We start from the raw sequence: 19,750 nt of genomic DNA on the forward strand, positions 1-19,750 counted from the left end.
CTGTGACTGGAACTCATCATCATTTGAACTACTTTTGGTACCACTTTTGACATTTTCGCAAAAAAAATAAATTATTGTGATTACGCTTGTTTGTCTGTCACTCTTTTATTTATATTAGTAGATAGTTTAAAGAAATGGTTATGGGTAGGTTTAGGGGTAGGTGTAGGATTAGTGGCTCAAAATATCGTTTTAATGTTATATTTTTACTAAAATTGTCATTTTCCTACACATTTCTGCCCATTATGTTTTATTCTTTTAACATTCTGTATAAAATGGGTAGGTTTTTAGGTTCGGGATGGGGTTTAGGGATCTTACATTTATCTACAAAACGATAAAAGGGAAATTATACATATATCTTTAAGACATGATAAGATTCGTAAATATTTTACGTTTTTTTCGCTGTAAAAACGCAAGTATTTTTACGTTTTAGTGCCATAATTACGTCAATATTGTACGTTTTAGCACCTTTCTAAACGTACAAAAATGTACGTTTTGTGTCTTTGAAAGTTACGTATTAATACCTACGTATTAACAATGAGATCAGGCTGAATCATTAAATGGTTCAACAACATTCTGAAAGGTAAAATCTTATATGTAGAGAGTTGCTCTGAGAGTGTTTATAGTGCTGTGAGTTTAACACTTCATGACTGAGAGCAGAACAGAACACAATCTTCATCATCACACAAGACAAAAGAACAACAATGAACAAAATCACCTTCTTCATCTGGACTCTCACACTGTTTGCTCAAGGTTTGTGTAACGCAGCTCTACAATTATTCTTTTGAAATATTAAATGTTTATAATTTTAGATAATATTTTTTTTAGAATTTATAATTGTATTATTATTATTATTATTATTATTATTATTTTCTTCTTCTTCTTGTTCTTTCTTTCAGAGTGTAGAGGACAGATCACTGTAACTCAGAGTCCATCAATAACAGCAGCTCAACCAGGACAAGAAGTCAGAATAAACTGTAAAACCAGCAGTGCAGTGTTTGGTGGTAGTTACTTAAACTGGTATTTACAGAAACCTGGAGAAGCTCTTAAACTCCTCATATATTATGCAACAAGCCGTTATACTGGAACTCCATCTAGATTCAGTGGCAGTGGATCTGGCAGTGATTTTACTCTGACCATCAGTGGAGTCCAGACTGAAGATACAGGAGATTATTACTGTCAGAGTGTACACAGTGGTGGAGTGTTCACACAGTGATAAAGAGTGGTACAAAAACCTCGGTCAGTCAGACGTCACAGTGATGCACTGATACAGCTGAGAGATACTGCAGCTGCTGATGGAGGATCACAAACAACACAATGGTGTATCAAACCTTTCAGAGACTTTTATTTATTCTGATTTATTAAGTAAACATGTAACATACAATCTTATATTCTACTAAACTGGACTAAAATGTGGAGAAAATGTTGTTAAAAAAAATACCTAAGAGAGTATGTGATTTCAGATGCAGTCCATGTGTTTGATACTCCATACACTTTATTGTAATTAATGTCTAACTGTTAATCTGTTACCAGATTAAGATTACTTTGTCACACTACATGATATTTGTGGAAGTGTCAGTGAATTTCACATGATGGCTGATTGTTTATTATTAATTTATGTTTATGATGGGAAATGTTTAATATCTGTAACAGTTTAACAGAAGGATTGTTCATATTTGTGTCTAATTTACATAATTTGTCATTGTTTCAGACCACACTCACCCTCATTCATTCATACAAACAGACGTGACCTGTTTTCTGAATCCAGCGTATCATTAATAGTTTTGTGGATTGAACTCTTGGAGCTCTTACTCTCTAACCGAGTCAAGGACGATCTCAGCAGTCCAGAGGCTTCAGACACTGACAGTGTTTCATTATAAACTGATGAACATGAACAAACCTCATCTCTCCATTAGTCCAACTCTTCTGACTCATTTCAGAGAATAAAGTGTGGACAGTGAAACTCATATTTGATCATCAGGTGATTCTGTTCCTCTCAGAATAGAGCAGCTCCATCAGCAGATGTTCAGCGTCCTCACAGGAGCTTCATGTTACTGGAATCCACTGCTTCTCTTGTTTCTGGAGATACACTGGGAAAGTTCAAATAAGACCTTGTTATTACTAAAAGGAGCAATAAATAAATAAACCCATTTCACATTTTAAAAAGTCTGATGTTGAAGAAACAGTCGTGTCTGACTCAAATAATTACTGGAGATCAGGTTATAAATGGAGATGAAGCAGTCGCAGGTTTAGTGTTTGTTAACAGCGGGGTTTGTCGCCCACATTACAGTAAGGATGTGTTTGTTTCTGCTAGATGCAGTTGTGTTTTACCCCAATAAAGGACAATGAACTGTTTATCTGTTTCATATCCTCTTCTTCCTTTTTCTTCTCTTGTCCCTCGTAATACACACCAAAGTTTAGGAAAACCTGCATGATCCCAAAGCGATTGTGGAAATTACTGAAGCACATCTGATAAAAACCTGCTGAGATACACATGATCATTCATTCGTTCGTTCATTCATTCATTAATTCATTCATTCAACTTTTTTTTGTTTGTAATTTTTGGAGTTTGAAAGTGTGACTTTTAATATGGTACTTTGATATTAATTAATTTTGTATAATTTTTTCCTTTAATGTTTCATGAAAAAGAAAACACACATTACCAACATTATTTTTTATAAACAACATTATTTTTTCATTTCTGTGTGAATTATTCTCTGTCTGGGATTCACTGCATGGTCCACATGAAATCCTCTGAATTCTAGAAACAGATGATTTTTCTGTTCATAACGTGGGCAGCAGATGTACTAAAACACGTATCAAGGTGAGACTCACCAGTCTCCTCAACACTGAAGACAATCTGAGCACTTTCATCGTCAGCTGTGCCGATTATTAATCCGCTCGGAGCATTAACAATCACAGACAGATGTCTATCAAGGGCCACACAGTCACCAGCTGGACCTGAACACACACATACTGAGCTGTAACATTCAAACCATTCAAGTTCATACTAATATTTAAATGCAGAACAATGTCTTTCCATGAAGTGTAAGTAGAAGCTCTCACCATAGTGAGCAAAGTGCCAGAAGCACTGGAGATCTCCGGCACACAGCATGATGACAAAGTCATACTGATCCACTGCCCAGAAGAGCTATTATTATTATTATTATTATTATTATTATTATTTACAATAAAGCTGCTAATTTACATTTAATAGTGATGTATTGTTTTTTTAAACATCCTGTTTTAAACATTGAATTAAAACATGTCAATAAAGATGACCAAAGTTATAATGATTCTCATATTTTACCTTTTCGATTTAAAGGACATTTCACGATCAAGGACCACACCACATCCATGAATGTTGGAGAATTATTTACTGAAGAAAGTTAGGGATAAATAGGGAGAGGATGAAGGGGAAGGGGATGATAGTCAGGTTGATCTGAGTGATTAGGACCCCCGATACAACCTGGAAAGGAAGAGAAGAGGGGATGATAAGGATGTTTGAATGGATAAGAGAGAGGGGGAAGGGAGGGTTCAAGAGAACAAGACAAACAGTACTGTAGGATTGAGAAGTCAGGTGATTGGTTGAGGCGCGGCGCCGCTCCCTCACGGGCGACTGCCGCCCACACAAACATAATAAAAACATAACATAAAGTCCAGGCCTGGTCCTCTCTCATCCTTCACTGTTGTCACTCCTCCATGAGAGATACGAGATCGGTGCAGTGCGCAGGTGACGCTCCTTAGCAATCACTCCAGCGGCCTGGTGCTGTTCTCTCACGGCTCTCGCCCCGCCCTGCTCGTCACAATATTATTCTGATATAGTAAATAGTATGTATGTAAATTTCACATTATGTAGCAGAGACGTGGTCACATGATTCCTCATAAATTTCTCAGTGCTGATGATAAATAAACCAATCACAGTTGTGTTATTAAAGCCGGAGTCAAACTGTCAGTCAAACTGGTCACATGACTGAATGTGGACACAGAGATGGACGTTCATCTGCACATCCTCAGCATTACAATAGTGCGTTACTCCCTAAAAAAGTAACTAATTGTGGAAAGTAATGCATTACATTACTTTTGTGTTACTTTTTCTCACCTGGGCTAGGTTTGCTTGTTTTTAATAACAACAAAAAAGTTTAATTTCACACCAAAAGTGAAATTAATAAGCCTCAGACTGAAGGAAATGCAAATTCCCAGCTGTACAGTAGAGGGCGCAGCTCAAACAAACCTTTAGGCTGTGCTGCCATTCTGGATTGCAGAAGAATAGGATGCAGGAGAAGAAAGTTCAACACTCTTACTTCAGCAATAAAACTTAAAAATAAATACATTTCAAGATTGTATTTCACTGTTTTTATTTATTTTGAGGAATACTGACTCTGATTTTGTGTAAGTGAGATGAGTAAATGCATATTCACATTTAGTCTATACAATAACCATCATTCACACACAACACCTCTGCACTTTATTTCTCTCTGCATGAGGACAGGAGAGCTGTCAGTCAATACATGGGAAAACAAGTAACTTGAGTAACTTATTTGAAAAAATAAAATAAATTTTGTTGTAAATTTAAAAGTAATACTTTACCAGTGTAAGGCGTGGGGTTTAGCTGTCCATAGGTTGATTTCAATAAAGACGATGGAATGGAAATATTCACGGCTAATAACTTTTATTGAGCAGAATATTAGAACTGGGGGAGAGCAACACCTTACTTCGTGCCCGAACACTCTCTACTCTCGCACCTCCCCTTCACATCACAACCTCCTCCCCGTGGACTCAACACCAAAATAAAAGTCCTTGATAGAAAATAATGTAAAACAAAAAAAAAAAACAAACAGAATACAATGAACGTTAAACAAGCAACCTCACACTAGCTACTTGAAAAAAGTAATCTGATTACTAATGTTACCCCCAACACTGATCCTCGGTGTCTCAGTGGTCAGAATAAAAAAATAAATAAAAAAATAAATAAAAAAACCTACTAAACTAACTAAAACTAACATTAGTGAGAATGTAAATGATCATTCTGTAACTCTAGTGTATATGACTTTGTCTGTTGTAAATCCTGCCCACTTCTTTGCATTGTCACACATGCTTCAGTGCTCTGAGAGTGTTTATAGTGCTGTGAGTTTAACACTTCATGACTGAGAGCAGAACAGAACACAATCTTCATCATCACACAAGACAAAAGAACAACAATGAACACAATCACCTTCTTCATCTGGACTCTCACACTTTTTATTCAAGGTAAGACTGATAAAAACTGACTCTGGTTTTGGTGTTCTTGTAAAAGTATATGATGGTAGTAGTTTTAAACACTAATTGTTTTTCTTTTCTCTTCTTCAGAATCCAGAGGAGTGACTCTGACTCAACCTGAAGTTAAAACTGTCCAACAGGGTCAAACAGCTACAATAGAGTGTCATATAGATGTAGGAATACGCGGCAGCTACTTAGCCTGGTATCAGCAGAAACCTGGAGAAGCTCCTAAACTCCTGATTTACTATATAAACAGACTCCAGTCAGGAACTCCATCTAGATTCAGTGGCAGTGGAACAGCAAATACTGGACGAGATTTCACTCTGACCATCAGTGGAGTCCAGACTGAAGATACAGGAGATTATTACTGTCAGAGTGCACACTATATCAACAGTAACTGGGTGTTCACACAGTGATAAAGAGTGGTACAAAAACCTCGGTCAGTCAGACGTCACAGTGATGCACTGATACAGCTGAAAGATACTGCAGCTGCTGATGGAGGATCACAAACAACACAATGGTAATGTTTAGCAAAGTTTCTAAAGACTTTTAAAATTAATTAATAGAGTGAATATACATTTATATGTAGTCATTTATTTTTTTTTATGAAATAACGGTAACACTTTACAATAAGGTTCATTAGTTAACAATAGTTAACTACATTAGTTAACATTAACTAATAATGAACTGCACTTATACAGCGTTTATTAATCTTTGTTAATGTTAATTTCAACATTTACTAATACATCATTAAAATCTTGTTAACATTAATTAACACTCAGGGGTCGGCTGGTCGCGCCGGCGATACCACCTTGCTTTTTCTTATCAGTATGAAAGAGACTCAAAATACTCCGTCAATGTTGCACATACAATTAAGAGTTGTACACCATTTTAATCTGTGAAATATCTTCTTTTATTTGTGTACACTCAGAGTAAAAACAAAATGTTGTGCTTTTTGTAAAATAAAGAAAACATGATGCGTGATCTGTCGTATCCCTCTGAACGAAGTTTAATCTGATAGTTCTCAGAAAATGAACTGTAACTTACTGAATACTAATCACAAAAAAATTTGACTTATGTCTAAAGAAACGTTGAAATGTCAGGTTTTAAATCGTGTAAGTCAAATCGAAAACAAAAATTCTCTGTTTATGTAATCTGTATGAAAAGAGAGCCATGTCAGACGCCCGTGATTCAGCTCATTATCCGCTAATGCGGCCACTCCCATGGAGCGAGCGCTATTCAGACGCAAATTCTGAGGCAATACACGTATACATCGTCTCAATCGTGTATTTATTGTCTTGAAAAGTGTTTATCTGTATGTTATATGCATGGTTAGCGATCTCTGGAAGCCTCTGTTAGTTCCTGGAATGTCACATGATGCCTGTTCTTCTTTAGAGTAATTTGTGGACTAAAGGTGTACAGAGCGCCCTCCGGCTGCAAGTATGAATTGAAAACAGTATCCAGCGCTCACAGTGATGACAATAAATATTGAATAAATATTACTCCTCTGTATAGAAAATTGACATAAACATGAGAATCCATCAATATTTCTCCAAATGTGCATGCTTTTAAGCTAAAAGGCTATATGAAATGCCATAGAGGTAACATGAATGTTCAGACGCTTTGCATCACAGAAATACATATTATTTTAAAGTATATAATAGAAAACCATTATTTTAAATTGTAATAATATTTCACAGTATTGCTGTTTTTTCTGTATGTTTGATATACACCATGATGAGCTTGAGACATGATCACAGAGGGTTTTTTCACAGCCTACCTGACTGAAAGAGCTCATTGATATGCAGGTCATTACAGCTCATTATGCAAATCTTTTGTCTTCTCAGGTGTGAATCACAGCATTATTCATGAAGATTCACGCTTCCACGCATACTGTGTTTCTTGACAAAAAGTGTCTTACAAAAACTAAATCAATATATTGTTATAAATGAACGAGTAGGCAGGATAATTTTTACATCATTTTGAAGCAAAAACTCTAGTCTACAACCTCTAATACCCAGAAGTCTTGTGAACACAGATTTAATATAATTTTTTTGGTCTTATTTCAGTGACTTAAGTTTTTTGTTTTTTTTAATAACCACACATAAACGTTATTCCTCCAAAAAAACAAACATGTACATACATGTTCCTCACATATTATGGTAGCCTAGTTCGTGCTGAATACAGTGTAATGACACTTTTGTCATTGATATGTTTATAAACAACTGAAAAAAGCACAAATGTCAGGGCATGTCAAAACTTCTCCAGGGCCCAAAAATCCTCAGACCCCAGAGGGTTAATGCACTGTGAACTAACATGAAAAAACTATGAACAACTGTATTTTCATTAACTAACGTTAACGAAGATTAGTAAATACAGTAACAGATGTATTGCTCATGGTCAGTTCATGTTAGTTAATACATTAACTAATGTTTAACTAATGAATCTTATAGTAAAGTGTTACCGAAATAACCGTTAGTACTCATATGAATTATGGCAGCACTGGGATGTTTTATTGTTTGTGTTTCAGATCACAGTAAGAGAGCGATGTGGAGTGAAGCAGAAATAGCAGTTGTTTTTAATGTGTTTTCTCTCACTCCAGGATTGAAAGAAGCGGTTTCTTTCTCCAGTGGTTGTGGAAAAATATGCATACTAACTAATCAGATTTAGTCTGAAAGGTAAGTTAGAAAGTTCTTGCTTATAGAAGTGTTATATAAAAGTAATATGACATTCACAGTCGTGCTGCTCTTCATGTCTATGGTAGAATCACAGCCGTGCTGATATTCAGTATAACTGCACTCTTGATAATGTGAAACTGATTAAATGTGGCAGGATGAAATAAACAGCACCTGGAGATCACGTTGTAATGATGGGTCGACAGAATGTGGATCCATTTGCAGCTAGTTTATTAAAAGTACTTACAGAGTAGACAGGGCAAAGGCAGAGGCATAAACAGTAACAGGCAATGGTCGAGGCAGGCGGCAGACAAACAGAATCAGGGTACAGGCAAGGATCAGGGCAGGCAGCAAAACAATCACAGTCCAGGAAACAGGCAAAGATCAGGGTCGGCAGCAAAGGGTCGCAGGGAATAAACAGTCCAATCGATAACAGGTAAACAGTCCACATAAAAACGCTCAGAAATGATCACCAAGGCAAATCACGACTTCGCGATGTGTGAGTGTGTGTGTGTGTCTTAAATAGTGTGAGTGTGATGCGGTGCAGGTGTGTGTGCAATCAGTCCCAGGAATGAGGGCCCATGGGAAACGTAGTCCGAATGAGAACTGATCAGTATTCCGGTGATGGCTCCCTCCGGTGGTCCGGAGGAAGGGCCGAGGGAGCCACATTCGTGACACACGTGACGCTTCAGCAGCAATGCACTCACAGTCCTTTGCTTGTCTCACTTTGTCAGATATTGTATAATCCTGTCAGTAAATTCTGAACCACTCTTTTTCTAGCCCACTGTGAGTACACCAGCAGTCAAGGACAATCGAAAAAGAGAGATTGAACAATTGCCAATAAAGAAAAAATTCAAAGATTCCACCATCTCCAGAGAAGATCTCAACACTGCTATTGCTAACGGTATCAAGCTAACGCTCAAAGAGCAACAAAGTACTCTCTATTCGGTTGTGGCTTCGACAGTAAGAGAAGTGATAGACTCTGCACTGATCCTAGCACTCCGTGATCTACATTTGGATATACAAACAACCAACGATTCTGTTAAAGAACAAAAAGCAGAAGTTGAAAAGCTAGCCAACACGGAAAAACAGAGACGTGACCGGGTCGATTCTGTTCAGGCTGCTGCACATGAGGATAGGAGGACAGTCACAAACTCACCAACTCACCAAAAATGACGGACACTGAAGACAGGAGCAGGAGAAATAATGTACGACTGGTGGCTCTGCCTGAGGGGGCGGAGGGCTCCGATGCAGCGGGCTTCCTCAGAGCTAATCTTTCCAGGTGGATCTCTTCACTGAAAGGCCGTGACATCGAGATTGACCGGGCCCATCGCGTGTATGACTGACACGCTGATTCATTACGCTCCGAATCTTCCTGAAGCAGTGTTTTGAAAATCGGCCATCACTGAATAAGTTGTTATTTTGTTTTTTGGCGCACCAAAAATATTCTCGTCGCTTTGTAATATTAATATTGAACTACTGTAGTTACATGAACTGATTTAATATGTTTTTAGTACCTTTATGGATCTTGAAAGAGGAAATGTCATTGCTCCCTATATAGGCCTCACTGAGCCATCGGATTTCAACAAAAATGTCTTAATTTGTGTTCCGAAGATCAACGAAGATCTTACGGGTGTAAAACGGCACGAGGGTGAGTAATTAATGACAGAATTTTCATTTTTGGGTGAACTAACCCTTTAAGAGAATGATAACAAGGTGGCCATGGACACTTCATCCCCTTGGAATTATAAGGTTCTGTCTGCGTTCTGAGCAGTTTTAAGATATTGAGCTTCAAAGTTTTTGCATTCCATATAGCAAAAACTATATGGGGAACAAGTTTCTTTTAAACATGAAAATGACAGGGACAGTAAATGTATTCTAAATGTACAATATCAAAATCCTCTCAAATTTGTAAATGGGGATTTTTGGAAAGGGTCAAATGCAGATAGAACCTTTTAATTCTAAAAAAAAAAAAAAAAAACACTTTTCGCTTGGAATTATAAGGTTCTATCTGGTAAAAAATTAATTGAAGCAATAATTTTCAAGAAACACAAACAGTTTGTTTATGATTTCCTTTAAAACATAAAATTAGTGTTGTAACAATGTGTTGACATGCATGAGAAAGTTTAATTTAATGGTTTTTATGACATTTATTTTTTATATTTTAAATGAATATTTATATATGGGTAATTTAACACATTATTGCAGGAACCATTTAAGTATAAGTTTCCTTTTGTTTAGACAGAAAGCAGCAATATTGTAAAATTTAAGACATTTTAAGACTAAAAAGCTGCAAGAAAACAGACAATGCCTCAGCTAAAATTATCGTTTTTTCATTAAAGTAGTAAATCGAACTAACATTTTCTGTGATTAATTAGATAATCACAAAATAGCCTGTACATACAACATGAGAGGAACATTGCGGTTCACTGGAGCTTAAGTTTTAGATAAAACTTCATCAGAATTTAATAGATAAGGATAAAATCAGTCTGGATTTTAAATGAGCTATAGCCCGCGCCGGAAGTGAAGGTTGGCGTCAGCATCTGCAGACTCAAACATGTGTCAGCAATCTTTTATACTCCAAGTGTAAGATAATGATTGGTTAAATCATTAATCAATAGGTGACGTAACATTGAGTCTTCCTGGCAGAACTTACGCTAGAGCTTACATTTTTCTTAATTGCATTTACACTCACAGTTAAGACACTTGTGATTGCATTTTCATTAAATGTCCCACAATGAATGTAGCGAAATTCAATGTGGATTTGAAAATGCATTCCAAGACGATCACGTCTCTGCCCCGCCCTGTCAATCATTGCGTCAAGGCGGGGCCAGGTGTTGAAAACATGGCGTAAATAGAGCTAAAGAGTGAGGCATTTACAGGCAGATGAAGTAGAGCAAGAACAGAGAAATGTCAGTGTCCCTGACGATTATGCGTGTCCGTCAGTGATAGAACCAGTACGTTATTAGAAGCATAAATAAATTTATGGTTAGGACGACTCGTAGAGAACGTGCCTGGCGCTCGTGCACCTTATTTTGAGCGAGTGAGCGGTGCTTTATTACAACAAGTTCCTTAACTCATAGAAATAATTTTAGACAAGCTGTTTGAGATTATTGCTTGCTCTGTCAGTATGGTTGTATGTTTTTCTCTTTTTATCATTCTGATTATTGCTTATGCATCAATTATATTAATAAAACGATGTGTAGTCCATCTGGATGCTGAGTGTTATTTATAATAATAATAATAATAATAATTTTTGTTCCCAAAAATAACTCTGGTGGTGTCTTAACACATCTTTCACATCTGCACTTTGCTCTGATGTGAACAGGTGCTGGTGGTGTGATGGTGTGGAGGATATTTCTTGACACAGTTTGGGCCTTTAGTACCAATTGAGCATCATTCAAACACCACAGCCTACCTGAGTGTTGTTGATGACCATGTCCATCCCTTTATGACCACATTATACCATCTTCTGATGGCTACTTCCAGCAGGATAACACACCATGTCACAAAGCTCAGATCATCCCAAACTGGGTTCTTGAACATGACAATGAGTTCACTAAACTCAAATGAGCTCCACAGTCACAGATCTCAGTCCAGTAGAGCGCCTTTGGGATGTGCTGGAACTGGAGATTTGAGGCATGATAATGCAAAAGCTTTTGTACAGTGTTGAAAAACATTAGCAGCTGAGAAGTAAACGAAAAAAAAAATTAAAAAGATAAATAAATAGGCCTATGTAATTCGTTGCTGTGACCCAGAAGAATGACCCTACTCTGTGTAGCTGTCCAAAATGTTTCTAAAATAGAGAAGAGAGAAATTTAAACATCACCAGAGTGAATTTTAGGAGCATTAGAGACAGTCTGGGTGGGGGGATTTCTAGTGTGTGAAAGAGGGTTTAAACATCAGAGTTATTTTTGGGTAGAGTTATACAGTTATAGAGTTACAGTAATATATTTGGTGCTACTGTACCTTAAACACTTTTATTTATTGGTTTAAAGAGTAGAAAAATAGGCATTATTCATTAAATGATTTATATCATTGTAGTATTGGATGAGCGACCACCACAATCCATCCCTTTATATACCTAAAATGGTGCCTTTGGAGGGCACTGAAGTTTTTAATCATTGTCAACATATATTTTTAATAAAAATAACTCTATGAATGAGTTCAAAATGACACTTATTTTTGAGCCTCACACTTTTCAGCGCTCCAGAGCTCTAACATTGGATAGTTTGGACAAAAATAATTCAATTTTCTGAACTCTGGAGTTCTTGAGTTCTTATATCGAACAATCAGTGGTACAGACTTTGTTAGTTGTGTCTTGAATGGATGGTTCATGCAGTTTTAAACAGCAGAGTGTGAACAAAGCCCATCGTTTTTTTTTTTTTTTTTCTTAAATAAAATAAATAAACAAATACATGTAGCTATAACATGCATGTGTGCATTATTACCTCGGTGATGACATTCACTGTCAATAATTCACCTTGACAGCGATCCCTTACGGCATCACTTTAGCTATGTTCGTTATTGGTTGTAATGTGTCAGGGGAATGTTCTTAAAACACTAATCAAAGTAATATTACATCTTCTGTTCTTTTCTTTTAAAAGAACATTAAAAGATGCGCTCGAACCGTTCTCCTGATTCTTCTCCTTGACACAATGATTGACAGGCATTTTCAGAATGCATTTTCAAATCCACGTTGAATTTTGCTACATTAATTGTGGAACACACACACACTGACAGGTGAAGTGAATAACACTGATCATCTCTTCATCACGGCACCTGTTATATTAGGCAGCAAGTGAACATTTTGTCCTTAAAGTTGATGTGTTAGAAGCAAGCGTAAGGATTTGAGCAAGTTTGACAAGGGCCAAATTGTGATGGCTAGAAGACCTGGTCAGAGCATCTCCAAAACTGCAGCTCTTGTGGGGTGTTCCCGGTCTGCAGTGGTCAGTATCTATCAAAAGTGGTTCAAGGAAGGAACAGTGGTGAACCGGCAACAGGGTCATGGGGGGCCAAGGCTCATTGATGCACGTGGGGAGCGAAGGCTGGCCCGTGTGGTCCGATCCAACAGGCGAGCTTCTGTAGCTCAAATCGCTCAAGAAGTTAATGCTGGTTCTGACAGAAAGGTGTCAGAATACACACGTATGGGGCTGCATAGCTGCAGACCAGTCAGGGTGCCCATGCTGACCCCTGTCAACAATGAGTTTGAGGTGTTGATTTGGCCTCCAAATTCCCCAGATCTCAATCCACTCAAGGTTTGTGCCAGCTCTGCTCCAGTTTTAGTGCAGCTATGTACAGGAGGAACTGCATTGATGCCACATTCTGAATACTGTGATGTCTCAATAGAGATGCAACACAAGAGCCGGCTGGGAATCCTTTAAAACAATATGTGAAGATAATTAAATTGGGTTACATATTGAATTCATATATGTTTTAAGCTGTAAAGTCATCTGCTCCTCTGTCATTTTGAAAGCTCTGCATAAGGAACAAAGACTTCCTTCTTCTTCATCATCTTCTTCTTCTTCTTCGTCTTTTAGTTTTTTGGTGGATTGCAATCATGACTTATCAGGTGCATAGCTCCACCTACTGTACAGGAGAATGTAGCAATGGATTATGGTGCGATAAAACTACTTTACATAATATTAATATTAAAAACAATGACTTCCGATGCCGCACCGATGTAAATAGGCTGCCTGAGGAAAAATGTGGAAGTGACTGTGTCCATTGGGGCGTAAATGCCACCCAGGACTTTTTTAATTGGTTTAAAGAAACATCAGGTATCCAGTGGTCCACAAATATAGGGAAATTACAGATAGTAAGGATTTACTATTTGAATGTAATTTATTTTTTATTATTTTTATGAGAAATTTTCAAATTTTCAATTCACCTATAGGTGAAATGGGTGCTTCTTAAACGACGTTTCAAAAAAGGTTCAGGAGCAGCACGGTCCTGAATGAAACGTCCCCATCTGACTAACAGAGAACCGTATGGGAACGTTCTGTTAATGTCCCAAATGTCCTCTTTGTAACGATCTTATGTGACCATAGAATAACCAATATGGAACGTCCCTCTAAAGTCATATAAAGAAACTTGAACTGCAGCACTTTCATAACCAAAAGAGGATGTTTTACAAACATCTCTAATGTGAAGGTTCAGGATTTCCGTCACATTTAGAAAACTTTTAGGGAACGGTGCGCAAGGTCACGAGAACGTCCCCTCCTATGTGAGATGGATGTAGATCTGCACATCATCAGTGTCTCAGTAGTCAGAGTAAAAATAAAACTACTGAACTAACTAAAACTAACATTAGTGAGAATGGAAATGATCATTCTGTAACTCTAGTGTATATTAGTTTGTCTGTTGTAAATCCTGCCCACTTCTTTGCATTGTCACACATGCTTCAGTGTCATTAATATGTATTCTTAAACAGTAAAGCTGTGTTCACACAGTGATAAAGAGTGGTACAAAAACCTCGGTCAGTCAGACGTCACAGTGATGCACTGATACAGCTGAGAGATACTGCAGCTGCTGATGGAGGATCACAAACAACACAATGTTGTATCAAACCTTTCAGAAACATTATTTATTTATTTATTTATTTATTTTGATGTACTAAGCAGGTAACATCATTTTTATATTATATAAATGTTAGTGGTGTTTGGCCCTGCAAAACTTTGCCACAACAATGTAATCAAACTGCAGGAAAGTCCGTCACTTTAAGTGCACTTCCATGCTTCATCACTAGATGGCGTGTCTGTTACATAACTGAGTTCTCTATCTGTCAGTCACTTTGACGTTGTGTCGATGTGATGACACTAGTGTAGTGTTTCTCAACCTTTTTTACTCGATGGCCTCCTCCTTCACCAGATCAATATTGCAGTGCCCCCTAAGATGCCTGACATTTCCTCTTATACTGAACTTCCACAGCAAAGAGAGAAAAGTGTTTGTATTTAAGCCTTTTTATTAACAAAACATTTGTCAAAACGACCTCTGCTTCCCCGTCGACATACAGCATGAGCGCAAACAATAAACAATAAATCTTCCTATGGTGTCCCAGTAATTGTTCCAGATTAAACCACTGAAAATACAACATTACATACAAGTTTTGCTGAAATTAACTCAATTATAGAATTGTTGCTTTATTCCTCTATGGCATGGTGTCGCCCTCAGGAAACATAAAACGTTTTTGGACTTCACACCGGATCTATATATGACACGTCTGTTCAATGAAATGAGGGGCTGAAGTGGGTGCAGCCTTTTCTCTATATCCACATTTCATGATGAATATATTATCAGGGACCCCCAAGGGTTAAATAAAATGAGAAGCGGCACATGCTTCACTGCTCTGAATGTGTTTATAGCTCTATGAACTGAACATGACATGATCAAGAGCTCTTCTTCATCAACCAACAAACATGACTTTCAGCTGCAGCTGCTCATAAACACAATCACACACAACACTGATCACAGACAAACACTAATAACACTAAATCATTACAATCAACATCAATCTTGTGTTTATGAAGAGAATGAGTCAGTGTTTAATATGATCATCATGTTTTAGGTGTAATATATGATCCCTGTCAATCAAACTGAACAGACTGAATTCAGTCACTTCTGCTGTCTGGACGTGATGCTTTCCATTTGATTTTCATGACATTTTCATATATATTTTCATCATCACCACATTTTCAGCAGAAGTGAAACTGGTGTGTTCCAGTCCAGATCATGTGACCAATCAAACAGTGAGACTGAAAAGCCCATTTGCATTGTCAGGGTGGAGTGATTCTGATCCTCTCAGAATAGAGCAGCTCTGTCTCCAGAGACCATGTTCAAACCCCAAGAGCTTTATTTGACATTTACATCAAGCTTGTGAAAAGCACCTGCATCTTCATCTGTTAGTTGAATGATGTTGTCAGACACAAAGTGAACTTGTTGAGAAGCTTTATTGAATGTTACAGCAGATTGAAAGATCACACAGTGCTTTGACACGCCAGCTCTCTTTCAGTATTGAGTTGTAAATCACTACAGCTGCAGCACTAGACTCATGTGAATCCTGCCTGACACAGGACACTCAGATACGGCTCATCTTCAGGAGAGAAACATCAGCACTCAGAGCTCTTGTGGAACGAGACCTCATGAGGAGCTCCATCATGTGTTACTCTGCAGACGTACACCTCTCCCTTTTCCCAGCGTGCTTTGCTGAGGGTCAGGACGCTACTGCGGCTGTAGCGGCCGTCCCGCTGGCTCTCTGCGCTGGTCACGACCCCCTCGGTGACCTCTGACCCGTCCAGTGTCCAGCTCACCAGCGCCCCCTGTGGAGAGTAAGAGCTGAGCAGGCAGAGCAGTGCGGCTGAGTCTCCAGAGATCTGCAGAGAAGAGGGCGGCAGCAGAGACACTGAGGGCTTCACTGTGGGACCAGCTGCAGGAGACAAACACAACACATTCACAAACACAAAGAAAACACACTGTTTCACTCACAGCATTTCAACAGCAGCAAAAATCATGACAATCTGATCCTTCATGTCATTCAACATCACTAGAGCTCATATAATATACAATATACAAACTACACAATCACTATATACATTTAAATCAAACCTCAGAAATGAAACTCAATATACTGAGACACTGACTGCTTTAATTCCAGCAGTTTTTGCATCCCAATATAAAGTACATTTTTACTTACGTGAGATATTCAACTCAAAATGTAACTCAATTTCAAAGTTTGACTAAAGCTCAGGCCAAATGATGATTATATCACTGATAAGAACTAGAAAACAATACAATTTGCAAATTGTACTTGAATTATAAAGCACTGAATTATAAGCACAACATGAGCAAAAGAGATTCAGTATCATTGACTGAAATACAGAAAGTAGCAACATTTACATTCTGATGTCAGATCTATTTTTTTCGCCATGTATGATATCTACAATAAAAATGAACTACATATGAACACAGTATAGAAATAAATAAAGGGAAATTAAACCTGTAATAAACTGATTAAACTCACAGTGAGACTCATTATGGAAATGCATTTAGATTTTTTTTTGAAAGGAATAATGCTGTTCTTCTGAATGAATAAACATGACAATATCATTGTTTTCGATTAAATAATTATAAAACAATATCAGTAACACTTTACTTAAAGCCTTCATACACAATGTATTTTAAAAGTATTTTAATGCATTAATTAATCTTTCTTTTATACATTATAATGTGTGTTTGATCTCATGAATAATTATAACCGCAATTATAACACATTATAATACTTATCTATTCATTGTTACACAATGCATTAAAACTCATGACAAACAACCATTTTCAGATGTAATAACAAATTTGCAAATATTATATTGCATTTTTGCATTTATAATGCACATTTTAATGCACAATTATTTATGAAAAGATACATATAAGGCATTATAACGTACATTATGAATAGCTTTAAGGCTTCAAGTAAAGTGTTACCACAATATCTAATAATAATCGCCATTAATGTTTTTCTTGTTTCAACTTTAAATCATTTTAACTCTAAATTGTTCTTTATTACACTTTATTGTATGCTGACAGTTACATTGTACTACTCAAATAAGTACTGAGTAATATTAATTAACTGCATGTACTTACTATAGAGTTACAGTTAGGGTTTGGTTCAGGGTTAGTTACTTGTATTTATGCATAATTTACTGTTATTACTATAATAAGTACATGTAGTAACGTGTAACTTCTTCACCTTAAAATAAAGTGTTACCTTTTTTTCTTAAATAGGAATTAAAAAACAGACTTACCGAGCACCAGTTTAGTTCCTCCACCGAAAGTCCACCACAGTGATACAATCTAATGAAACGGTCGTACAAAAACCTCTATTCCACTCGAGTGAACACAAACTCCAGCAGAGAGAGAGAAACAACACTTCAACACACTGATATTAGAAGAAACTCAGATCTTCTCAACACTCAAACATTCAGTTTGGACAAAATGTTATTATAATTTTTTTCACAAGCAGTTGAAGAGTTTATTCATCTACAACAGAGATCATTCAGTTTGACTTTCTATCCTGTATTTCTCATTTGTTCTCTTGTCGTGTGCTGATAACACTGTTTGAAGAAATATATCTGATGATCTGTGACCTCTGAGGTGACCTTTGACCTCTTTTATCATGGATGATGTTGTGGAGTTTCTCATAATGATCTTCTGTTCTTCATATGAAGGTCAATCATCATGATTCACAGAAAAACCTGCAGCTTCAGACTTCAATCTTCAGTGAAAATGAGTTCAAATAATGAGGTATGTTTTCATAATATTATATAAGGTCTGTGATAAAAGTATCTGGACTGATTGTGAATCTCTTGAACAAGCTCTAATATGTCTCCATCTTTATCAGCCTGTTTCTTTGGAGTGACACCATGAACTCTGATTAGAGATTCACAATCAGTCCTGATACTTTCTGAACAGAGTCATGATTCATGATCTTACTTTAGTGATGGAGGTTCATCTAGTGTTTATTTCCTGTTGCCATTTATAATGACTGTTGTTGTTAAAATATATATATATATATAGGGCTGTTGATTTAACACGTTAATTTTTACCGTAACTAATTAATCTAATTAACGCTAAAGTTAAATCAACAGCCCTAATATAAGTGTTACAATTTTTAACACATTTAACACACTTGCCCCGCCCCAGACCTATGTAGGTCATCTGACATTTCATACAGATGATGACGAATATGATGCAGAGCCTATAGAATGCAGTCAGAAAGTCCCTAAAATTCAAGATATTGGTGCAAAAATGCCCATGTTTGAGTTTTTGTCTCATATTTAGATCGTATGAGTTGAGTAATATCACACGAGTAACAGAGCGCCACACTACACGAGTGCTGCTTTTGTCACAAATATAACGAGTGCAAATGCGATAGCCTACTGATTTTATACAAGTAAATAAGAAGTTAATATTGATTTATATTAGACACAATATTGTCTGTTTTGTTCAGTTTTGCCAGTGAAACTATAAAAACAAAGCAGAACTGTTCGTCTCCGTGCAATACACAGCAGTGTTTCATTTCCGCGTTTTGAATGAACCGAGTGAAACCAATGATTCAGCGGACCATTCATAAAATACTTGTTGGACTTGAAGCGGCGCTACACAGACCGATCGGTGTATGACATCAAACTACAGCGGCTCTGCCATTTGATCTCTACTTTGATGTCGTCCACCGATCAGTCTGTGTCGTCTGACAATCCTGAAGAGAACCATTTACTTCACTTGTGAATGAATCAGCCTTTTGAACGAATCAAATGAATGAATGAACAACTTAATCATTAAGACATTTACCGCCACCCAGGGCCGCCATGAAGAGTTTTAAGAAGAGTTTTCATGAAGAGTCTTCTTCTTCTTTTTTTTTTTTTTTTTTTTTGACGTTTAATAAGATATTAACATTTATATTATTTCAACATTCCACCTCCAGCCCGAAACACGATTGTTTTAAACCCTTTGACACGTACGATCACACCGGTGAGATTAGAATGTTCAGTGCGTCACTGATAATTCAAACATGCTTTCGGGCTTTGGCTGGCGAAAAAAAAAAAAAAAAAAAAAGACGCGCTTAGTGCTCTTCATATAGGCTATCACAACTCTTCAGTGTTTTCAAACACATAATGTTTATTTGAGGACACCTTGACAAAGGCTACTAGCTGAAACGTTGGTGAATAAACAAGCCTATATGCTTCAGTGAGTGTGCAGTTGTTTCCCTTTAATTAGACTTATTTTTTCAAACATAGACATTAAAATGACATACTACTTAAAAAAAA

At 37.0% G+C, this 19,750-nt stretch overlaps 4 long non-coding RNA genes across 7 annotated transcripts in view; 2 read left to right on the top strand and 2 right to left on the bottom strand.

Moving 5' to 3' along the window:
• The window catches only part of LOC127506940 (uncharacterized), a 37,172-nt gene that overhangs the window by 13,061 nt on the left and 4,361 nt on the right, over positions 1 to 19,750 (top strand). The window contains exon 3 of one of the 4 annotated variants that reach the window (XR_007928170.1): positions 15,499 to 16,254. The exons of 1 other annotated variant lie outside the window; for it this stretch is intronic. This is a non-coding gene — a long non-coding RNA (uncharacterized LOC127506940). Of the gene's footprint in view, positions 1 to 1,708; positions 2,353 to 9,492; positions 9,508 to 15,498; positions 16,255 to 19,750 lie in introns of those variants that run through there. 2 more of the 4 variants (XR_007928173.1, XR_007928172.1) reach the window with 2 other exon arrangements.
• LOC127506924 (uncharacterized) overlaps positions 1 to 19,750 on the bottom strand; it is a 78,001-nt gene that overhangs the window by 3,319 nt on the left and 54,932 nt on the right. Inside the window, exon 2 of the long non-coding RNA XR_007928141.1 lies at positions 14,406 to 16,356. This is a non-coding gene — a long non-coding RNA (uncharacterized LOC127506924). The remainder of the gene's footprint in view (positions 1 to 14,405; positions 16,357 to 19,750) is intronic.
• On the bottom strand, positions 1,950 to 3,480 carry LOC127506961 (uncharacterized). Its single transcript, XR_007928196.1, has 5 exons — positions 3,308 to 3,480; positions 3,064 to 3,135; positions 2,833 to 2,958; positions 2,329 to 2,480; positions 1,950 to 2,087 (listed from the first exon to the last, which is right to left on the bottom strand). It is a non-coding gene; the product is annotated as an uncharacterized LOC127506961 (long non-coding RNA).
• LOC127506932 (uncharacterized) lies at positions 5,056 to 8,726 on the top strand. The gene is made up of 4 exons (XR_007928150.1): positions 5,056 to 5,247; positions 5,347 to 5,776; positions 7,859 to 7,934; positions 8,712 to 8,726. It is a non-coding gene; the product is annotated as an uncharacterized LOC127506932 (long non-coding RNA).

The sequence above is a fragment of the Ctenopharyngodon idella genome, chromosome 24 (genome assembly GCF_019924925.1).
Source record: "Ctenopharyngodon idella isolate HZGC_01 chromosome 24, HZGC01, whole genome shotgun sequence".
In the NCBI taxonomy this organism is placed as follows: Eukaryota; Metazoa; Chordata; class Actinopteri; order Cypriniformes; family Xenocyprididae; genus Ctenopharyngodon; species Ctenopharyngodon idella.